General features: G+C 42.7%; 2 long non-coding RNA genes across 2 annotated transcripts; one reads left to right on the top strand and one right to left on the bottom strand.

Annotated features, from left to right (window-relative positions):
• Positions 1–487: 487 nt before the first annotated feature.
• LOC141925079 (uncharacterized) lies at positions 488–4190 on the bottom strand. The gene is made up of 4 exons (XR_012623748.1): positions 4138–4190; positions 3619–3693; positions 1959–2242; positions 488–1005 (listed from the first exon to the last, which is right to left on the bottom strand). It is a non-coding gene; the product is annotated as an uncharacterized LOC141925079 (long non-coding RNA).
• On the top strand, positions 3257–10206 carry LOC141925082 (uncharacterized). The gene is made up of 3 exons (XR_012623750.1): positions 3257–3587; positions 5655–5700; positions 7870–10206. It is a non-coding gene; the product is annotated as an uncharacterized LOC141925082 (long non-coding RNA).

Below are 10206 nucleotides of genomic sequence, written 5' to 3'. Positions count from 1 at the left end.
ACAGAAAATTCTATCCCTACTACAGAACTTTCTAGAACTGTTCAAGAATCAAAGACATTAATATCCTTCCTCCAGACTGCCTGTGCTTTTAAGCTGATTGCTAGATAATCCTATGAGTTTTCTTTCCTATTTTTATTGTGTAGGTTTTGGTGGGTTTTATCCCCTGAGGGTGGTCTCTATGTAAATTGAGATTATTACTTTTGCATTGAATTTGCTGTGGCCATGCCATGGCTTCAGTGAAACTTCATGCTGTGAGTCAGCTTGTGTGTGGATGTAATATTTGGAAAGAGTGATTTAGCTATTTTTAGGAAATGAACTGTTAAAATAATTCTTTACATTAAGGCTACTCTGTTCAAAGCATGTTCTGAAAATAAAAATGTTAGTTTAACATTACTTACAGTACCAGCTGTCAGCACAAGTTGAAATGAGTACAGATTTTTAACGAGGCACAGGAACAGGAAAGTAGTTTTACAATACACAGACTGGGTCAGCGGGATTCAACAACTTGGAGTTTAATCATGCCTTTAGAACTCAAATATAGTAATGACAGAAGAAAAGAGTTTGGGTTATCAAATCCTCATTTCCCAGAGTGAAGACCCAGGCCCTCTATTCCACGTGTTGCTGTCACATCTACAGTGCCTGGTAGAAGCTGGGTTGCAACAGGACATGTCAAGTATTTCACCCTTCTCTTGAGGGGCTCACTCAAGACAGGAGGAGGGAATTTCCTGTTCACTTTGGGAGATAAATGATCTCTTGAAAGCAGCAGCTTGCCCTAGACTTTGTCAGAGGGATGTATAAGCGTACCTTTGTCTGTAATAGCAGTTGCTTACTGTAAGTCCTGGAAAGCAAGAGATGTTGGGCTGCCTTCAGTTCCCGCTATGGCTGGCTTCAAGTTCCCTTCCCAGGAGAGGGCTTTGTGCCTCAGACCATGGGATATCCCACAGCAGGAATATTGCCTGGGGAAGCCACACCACAGTGGAGAAGAGAGTGCAGAGTTCCTGAGACCTGTGGGAACAGGAGCAACTAATTTTTTTTAGTCTTCTTTTAAAGCTAAATAGTAACTGGCAAAAATACAGAAACATCCTGAAGCTGAGGAATGGAACCGAGATTCCTCTCTTCCCAGGTGGAAAACCCATGGGAAAACCTAAATTTCACCTATGCTATACATTTACTTCTGGCTAGCCCTAAGTTCTTTCCCATTCAGGATCTTACCTGTGGAGTCCCAATTGCTCACACTGGGGCAACACCAGGCTGGGAATGTTACTAAACCACCTAGTTAGTGGAGATGTGAGCAAAGATTTGGGAGGGGTCAAAATCTTGTATGCTTGAGTGCCTCGATTGTGCCTTAGTCTCTATGGGTACAACACTGAGACCTCTAATACAGCTGTAACGTTCTGAGTCTCAATTGCAGCACTGAGTTGAGGGGAGGAAAAGCAGTCGTTTCACTCACCCATTGATAGATGTCACACCCTAAGCTGTTCTTTCAATTAATGTGACATTTGCAGGTAGCAAAATCTCTTTAATTAAATAAAAATCTGTAGTATAGTATAAGACTATAAGTAACGTTACACTAGTCGTACATACAACTGTCTTTTATGGACTAGCAAAGGAGAATTAGAGGAGGATGGAAAATGTTTCAAGTGAAGTGGTTTAGAAGGGAGGTAGTTATGTGCTGTCCTACTTTATCCCTTGTTCTAAGAATATAGTACATGACTGTTTTTAATGCAAAGCATATCCCCTAGCTCTTCTGCTGCAGGCTTCAAAAGTGCAATTTGCCATGTCCCAGTTCTGTCAGTCATTGTGCTGGGAGCTGTTGGCACTCTGTCATCCCTGGCTGAGGGTCAGTCCATGCTGAAACTAATATGGTCTGAAGTATTACACAATTATCCTTTTGTGGTGTTAGAATTGCTGGCTTCTTGGCATTATAGTCATGCTTTCTGACTGCACAGTTTAATCACCTGGAAAAATGGGAGGGGGAAAAAAAGGTCAGGAGAACCTCCAGGCAGTTATGACAGAAGGAGGAAAGTCTTTGTTCCTGCAGAATCCCTACAAGTAAAAATAGCAAAATGTTTCATCAATAATGGCACAGAGACATCTGCACACATCTCCTTTCCTGCTTCCTTGTAATCCCAAGCTGGAGCAGATCAGAATGCTTACATTTTTGTGCCATATTCCCAGCTCAGTCCAGTGCACAAGTGACTTTGGGTGCTCTTTTTAGTCTTCTTGCACTTCTCTTCTGAAGCTGTGAAATGGAGATAATGTTTTCTGTATGCCTTCCCTGTCTGTCTTCTACACTGCTCTCTTATACAGTGTGTGGCATAACACGTTCCCCGCCCAAGAAGCAAGAATTGGTAGGTCTGATACTGGTTTACTGCTGGTAGTTAATACAGCCTGTCCTTGTTTTAATTTAATAGTCTTTTAAAAATACCTAATGACAAAAATTATGGTAGGACAAATGTCTGTTTCTCTTCTTTCATTTCATTAAATGTTAGCATTTGCATAGTATTTTGAGATGCTGTCCTGCAAGCAGTATAACTAAGGTGAATTGAGTTTTAGTACTAAGAATCATAGAATATCCTGAGTTGGAAGTGACCCACGAGGATCATTGAGTCCAACTCCTGACTCCACACAGGGCAACCTACCTAAAAGAGAAACCATATGTCTAAGAGTATTGTACAAATGTTTATTGAACACTGACAGGCTTGGGGCCATGACTGCTTCCCTGGGAGCTTGTTCAAGTGCTTTACCACCCCTGCAGTGAAGAATACACACTTTCTTTTAATTAAAAAAAAAAAAAAAAATCTCTCTTTTTAATTTTTTATTCTTTATTTTTGCTTTTCTAGCTTTTTTCTTTTTTCTTATTTCTTTTCTCTTTTATTTTTTATTTTTCTTTTTTCCTTTTTTCCTTTTTATTTTTTCCTTTCTTTTTTATTTTTTATTTTTTCTGTCTTCTTTTTTATTTTTTAGTTTTTAGTTTTTCTTCTTCTTCTTTCTCCTTTCCTCTCCTCCTTTCCTCTCCTCCTTTCTTCTTTCTTTTTCTTTTTACTTTTTTGTCTTTTTTCTTCCTTCTTCCTTCTCCTTCTTTCTTTGTCCTTTTTTGTCCTTTTTTGTCCTTTTTGTCCTTTTTGTCCTTTTTGTCCTTTTTGTCCCTTTTTGTCCCTTTTTGTCTTTTTTGTCTTTTTTGTCTTTTTTTGTCTTTTTTTGTCTTTTTTTGTCTTTTTTTTTGTCCTTTTTTCGTCTTTTTTTCGTCTTTTTTTCGTCTTTTTTTCCGTCTTTTTTTCCGTCTTTTTTTGTCTTTTTTTGTCTTTTTTTGTCTTTTTTTGTCTTTTTTTGTCTTTTTTTGTCTTTTTTTGTCTTTTTTTGTCTTTTTCCCGTTTTCTTTTTTCCCGTTATTTTTTTCCCCTTTTTCCTTTAAATTTTTTTTTTCCTCGTTTTCTTGTTCGTTAGTGGCTGCCTGTGCTGGAAATGCGGCGGGTTTGGAGGGGCTCTCCGGCGTGCGGAGCCGAGAGAGGGCGGCAGTGCTGCTCCGATGCGGCTGCGGCTCAGTCCGGCAGCCGGGGAGAGACACCCCACCCCGAGAGCTGCAGGCAAGGATAAATAACAATAAACAGTGCTTACCTGGAACACCAGATACTTTCCTTTGCTCACTCAGCCGAATATGAGTGTCTGCTGCTTCACTACCTTTGCACTGGCCTGAGGAATGAAAAGAAATGATCGTGGGGCAAAAGGCTTCCCTCACCAAGCCTACCACGCAATCCCAAACTAGTGCTGCTAAGGAGCTGATAATAATCGCATGAAGAATGAAAATAAAAACCTCCTGCCACTGTTCCTACACGCCCTGAAGGAAATCGCTTCCTAATCTGTATTGGAAGATCAGCCCAGCCTTTCTCACATGCCTGTTTACAGCAAGAAAAAAAATCTGCAGGTTGTCAGCCTGAATCACAAGCAGAGGGGATTTATCAGGACAGGCCTCCTTCTTTAAGCACTTTTAAGAAACAAAGAAACGTTTTGTAAGCTGTTGCAGTATATATATATATAATCAGGGAGAGGATGTTGGATACGTTTCTTTGGAGGCAGTGCTCTTTCAGCAATGGTATAACAAGAGGAAATGGCTGGGATCAAATTATCTGCTGTTACCTGAAGGCGTTCCATCGGTAGGAGAGTTAGATGCGCTGAAATTCCTTCTCACTCCTCTGTTCCCCAATAAACCTGCGCACAACTTCCTCTGGGGATGGGGCCAAGTGTTGCTCTATTAGTATGCAGTGCCACAGCCAGCAGGGCAGAAAAATACACACCAGGAGGAGCAAAAATAGATGAAAAGCAGCAGGAGCATTTAAAAATAAACACTTTTAAATTCTGGACTGAAATTTCCCTCCACTGAGATTCCCACTGGACAAGACCTAAAATAGTCTGAGGTGAGAGTGAAGTTGGTTGGTCCACTTACCCATGTTCTGTTTTCAAAACAAAAATGAAACCTAAACTGGGAGGTAGGGGAAATTCTTTTTTGATGGGGGTAAGAACCCAAGAATGGTGACAATGGCCACAGAGTGGCAACCCTAAAATCCTCTGAAAGTATCCTAATCCATAAAGCTCTTGTGAAACTGATCTTTGTGGTTCTCCGGGTAGTTGCATATCCCTGATGTTTAGCAGTGTCCTAGATGCCCCACTCTGCATTGCATTTATCCTATACCCAGCAACACCTTCAGTTCCCAGATGCTACCTCACCTGGCATCCCTGCAGCGTTTACATCAGCTGAGGGGCTGTCGCCAGGTTTTCTCCTCCATGTGCCACTACTATCTCATCCTTGCCAAACAATGAGGACTCTCTGTTCAGCTTACTCTTATAACTATCATCAATACACATTAATTTTTATATAAATTAATGTATTTATGTGAAGGACAGCTAGGTAGTTTAGCAGCCAGTTCCTTGGGCAGCATAGAGAGTCCCTGATCAACACAGACCCATCTTCAGCTACATCCTTCTCACAACCAGGTGTCTATTCAGCACACACATTCATGCACATGCACAGCAACAGACAGTACCATGAATGCACAGGAGTTTTATTTAAACTTTTTTAAAGTGTTTTGTTTTCTTGTGTATATTTTGGGTATTTATCAGTGGGTATAACATTTATTTCTCTATATCCCATTCCCATACTGTCAAGCAAGTAAATATTCCCGATAGTGAATGGTAAAAGGCTATAGACTTTCTGACATAGAGGTGGCAGCAGCCTGCAATTATTCCCGTTCCTCTTAGCTGTCAGCCATCAGAGTACCAGCTTCTCTAGGGAATGGTATGTTGCACAGAGACAGAAAATAGCCATAGGTTTTGTTAGACATATCTGATTTATAGAATATCTCCCACAGGATGCCCTTCAGGATCAGGACTTTCCTCAAGAGTACTCCTTGCATGTGAGCATTAACCATATGGTATCACCAAAGACACTTTACATGCTTTAGATAGCATTCTCTGTAATGATGAAGCAAAAGACCTGCTAAAAAAGGGTCTTAATTCAAATCATTCCCTATCAACCATAAACACAGTGTGATGCATATGTTAAAATCACACCAGGAAAGAGAAGAGTTAACTATTTAAACAACCATGTTAAGTAAGACCTAATTAGTGCTAATCTCTGTTTTTCTTTTTTGCCCCAGGAGCAGTAACTGTACACAGAAGAAGAGGCAGTTTGGGGAAAGAAGGGTAAGTGAGGTCAGCCTACTATTAATTGCATCTTGTTTAGCTGGGTCACTGCAGTTGACCTCATTCAAATCTTTAATTGACATCTTGGTTTAAAATCCAAGATGGCAACACTGTGTAAGATTTGTGCTCACTCAGAGTCATGCTGTCTTCATTAGTCTCTCATTCTTTATCAAACGTGTATTTCATATGCAGCTGGACATTTAAATTCATCTGTGGCATTGCCCAGAGGTAGAGTGAATCTTGTATTGCCATGCCCTGCCTAATGCCAGGGGCTGCACTTCCACTTCATTCAGAAAATGTAAAGATAGCATATGCCCATTTCCATTGAATCTGAGGGGAAATAGGGTTGTGCGGCAGGCATCCTTGGGAGCAAGGAAAAAAGTGAAAAGACATGTGGTTAACCAAAAAAAAAGGAAGAGTGAAACATCCGAAGTGCTGTGAAGATGTTGCCCTGAACAAAGGTTTCCAAGATTATCCTCAGGCGTGGCAGAGCTAAGCATTGCTGACCTGAGGCGTGTGGTGTCAACTGACCCACATGAGTTTCTGTCCTTCCATCTTTAGTTTTTCGCTTTCCAACAGACTGTGGAACAGGCTTTCCAACGACTGGTCAGCACATTTGCAGATCTTGCCAAAAAACCTCTCAGAAATCCCAGCCTTTCCCTACAGAGGACAATGTAAGGAGAAAGTATTTTTGTGTTAATTTCTCCTGAGGTTTCTCTGAAATTTATGGAAGAGGAGAAAACTGAAGCAATAAGCTTTCCTTTAGGTGCCTCTGGAGGCAATACTGATTCAGGCTTAGTTTAATCACTATGCCTGGGTAAACTAATATTCACTAATCCACTCAAAATTGTTTTTAAAGGAGATGCACTTACGGGATCCTCTCCCTGAAGGGGGCCCAAGGCACCCTCCACCCAAACACCCTGAGTGAAAGGGTGCAAACTGGAGCAAGCTGGAATCTTGAGACCTCATAGTCAATGTCCCTTTTCCTCTCTGCCAGGAAAGTTTCCTAATCTCTGAGAGTTCCCTCTGAATGAGAAATGAGGCTCTGCATGGCTTTGGCTTATGAGCAAGACTGACAGGATAAGTCATCAGTAATTTTAGGCTGAAGTTTCCAGCTGCACTCATCTGCGCCCACGGCAGAACCAGGAGAGGGGGCAGTGTGGCTGTTCGCCCCCACATAGTTAAAGATGTTGCAGAGCTGCTTTAAGGCATGTTTGCTACTTGCAGCTTGCAGGGATTGGGGAGCCAGCTCAGAATGACACAAGTGCCATCTTCCATTGGTGACGTCTTCTCCAGCCCCTCATACGTGTTAGGCACCAGCTGTGGTCTTTACTATGTCAGAGGAGCTCTCTTTTCCCTTTGTACAGCCTGTCTCCTACAGAGGGATTGGACCAAATTTTTTAAAATGTTGTCTTCTTGGAGGAATTTTCTCATAGCCTCTTCTGGAAAGTCAGTATTTTTTATTATCTGGTTTCCCAAAGAATTGAGGTTCATATGGTCATGTCATGTCCATCCAGCCATTCCCCTTTCTGACAAAAGTTTTGAACTTTTTTTTCGCCTTCAGGTGAATTTCCTGAAGAGGTAAAAGTTTAGCAGCTTCAATTCTTTAAGATTTTTGAAACCCATTAGCTGAATAAAGGAGTAGAGGGAAAATTCAGCAGAGCCTGTCTGATATTTGCCAACCAGCCAAGCACCATTCACATGGCCCCTGACCAGTCATGCCATGTGTAGTCTCCTGGTGGGAAGGTAGAGACAGAGAAGGGGCAAAACATTTTGGTGGGATCTGTAGTGGGACATGAAGGCACAGGAAGTTATTGCACAAGGGGGCAAAGGGAATGCAAGGAACCAGGCTTTGTTAGTCCTGCTGCTGATGGAGAAGCAGAAAAAAGACTGTAGATAGGCTTTGAGGATTATCAACACATTTATACCAAGAAAAGCAACTTTATAGTGCTAGAATATAATCTGCTGTTACTCTAGTGTTAATGTTATCAAACCAGAGTAGGGCCTCGAGCTCCTAATAGAGATGGAAGTGCCAGGGTGCTTGGTGCTGTATAGACCCTCACCCAGAGGTCTTTCACCCTGCAGAGACCCAGGGGATGGAAACCTCAGCCTAGAGTTCAGATCTTTACTGACTGATTTTGAAATTGTTGTTAATGCATTTGTTTCCAGATCCAGAAAGAATGAAGCACATTTTGCACCTGAACAAGACCAAGGGAACACCTGAGAAGACCTGAGCTGGAAGAATTGGCTTTTGGAAAGGGAATTGCTATGATCATTGTGTGTTGGGGAGATGCCTTTTTTGTGCAAGCCTTAACTTTCCTCTAAGGTAATCTCAGAGGAGGGAATAGGGCTATACAGCATTTATTTACAATGCTATGATGTTCGTTTCTGCAGATGTTTGTCAGGGATGCTTTTGGGTAAGAAACTGGCAAAATGTTGAGATACTAAGCCCTGGAGAGAGGGAACGTTTCTGGTCTTGTGAATGGGGAAAATGGTGCAACACAGTAAGGTACATTTCCTGGCTCACTGTGAATTCTGCAGTCATGAGTGTTAGACTTTATTATTACAGGCTGCTTTGTCTCCCTTTAGCTACTGGAAGAGGCTGTGAGGCTGAAAACTTCATCACAACACCTGGAGGGCTCTTCCCTGTTTTACTGGTGTTGCCTCCAGAATATCTTATCCCTTACCTGCCCTGTTAGGTTAGGTGATAAAAGGCTCATCTCCACACACTCAGGTGGGGGAATCCGAAAAGCATCCTGCCCTGGCTCCTTCCAGGGCTGTCTCCGGGGCATCTCACAGACCAAGGAGGTCCCTGCCTAGGGGTAGGGGGACTCATCATGGGATGCAGGAGATGGGCATCTTGGGATCACAACAGTATTTATGGGAGGTTCTGGGGGTGGGAACAGAGAAGGATTGAGGTAGTCTGGGGAGGAACGATTGTGGAAAAATAGAGGGATAAGAGGATAAAAGGGAAAGGTCATGGGTAAGTAGGAGCTGGCCGGAATGCTTGTCTGCTCCTGACTAGTGCAGTCCATCCTGTCTCCTTGTTAAACTCCTCTTTTCCTGGGTGAGGGACTCCAAATCAATGTGTGCCTGTGTGTACAGGGTGCACGTGCCAGTGGCTGGAGTGGGACTGGGGGTCACAGGCGCCCAGGCATCCATGATGCCAGCAACTCGAGCCAGTCTGGATGTGTATGTCAGGGCAACTGGAGCCAGTCTGAGTGTGTACGTTGGTGTGTGACAGGGAGCAAATATCGAGCTGGACTAGCTGGTTGGAAGGGTAAGTGGTCGGGGATCCAGGTATGGAAGTGGACATAAGCCTGAGCTGGGTGTGCATGTGTCCTCTGCACTGGGGAGCTGGAGGCACTGGTGACCCAAGGGGTCCCAGCCAATTGGGCTCTGGGGTCTGTGGGGTCTGGACCTCTGTGTGTGTGTGTGTGTACCTGCACAGGAGGCAACTCGAGGTGAGAGGATCCAGTGCCAGTTGCTGGGCAGGCTGAGTGTCTGTGGGCAGCTACCAGAGGGATCCACAGTGTGTTCATACATTTTTTGTATTTATACAGATATGTAAAAAATACGTATCTATTTCCTACTAGACCTTCATCCTCATCAGGCTGAAACAGGATGAGGCTGTTGGTGCTGCATGTGTTTGCATGAATGCTGAGTGTTTCTGTATTGACCTGTGCGGCTGGCCATATATATATATATATGTATATGTTATATACCTGTGTTTGTGTGTGTGACTACTGGGAATATATTCTCAGCTGTGCTATGGGTTGGACCTGGGGGAGTGGAGCTGTGGCATCATTGCCTCTCTCAGCCTGCCAGATCCAGCAATCCCTAACTAAACCCCACTGACCACACTGGAGGGTACCTGCAGGGCACTGTGACTTCTCACCTTTGGATTTGGGCCAAAATGGCTGTGTCTCAGTTGTGTGGCAGGCAAGGTCCAAACCAAAACCTGTGTCCCTTGCTCACCCAGAGCAGTGGGCCCAGAGAAAACATCCCTCCTGTTCTCTACGTGCCCAAATCCTTTATTTGTTTCCCTAACCATTTCCCTACTCACTGATCCATGTCCTTGCAATGCATGTGAGCAGAATATATATCTACAATGACCATTTTTCTTTACACTTCTGAAATACAAGAATTACCTATTGTATCAATAAGTAAAAATAATCTACCTTTTGTCTGGAGTGAATTTTTATAAATATTAAAGTGCTCTAGAAATATAGCTTTGGATTGAAATCCTGACCCCTCGTTTTTCCTCATCTCAAAACCTTTCTCATATAAATCTACAACGAAGTGCAGAAGTGCCAGCAATCTGTCTCTGGCAATAAATGAAATTCAGGTGACAAAATCAAATATAATTAAATTTCTTCAGAATCATAAGATGATATGATGGGTGCAGTACGGTGGAGCCACTGTAACATGCTATGAACTTAGACAGAAGGTGATGTGGGGAAAAAAGTAAAGGTGACTTTGTCCTGTTTATGCACTTAATGACAA

Source organism: Strix aluco, chromosome 1 (genome assembly GCF_031877795.1).
Source record: "Strix aluco isolate bStrAlu1 chromosome 1, bStrAlu1.hap1, whole genome shotgun sequence".
NCBI classification, from domain to species: Eukaryota; Metazoa; Chordata; class Aves; order Strigiformes; family Strigidae; genus Strix; species Strix aluco.
The sequence above is the reverse complement of the archived record's forward strand: the minus strand, read 5'-3'. Positions and strand labels throughout refer to the sequence as shown.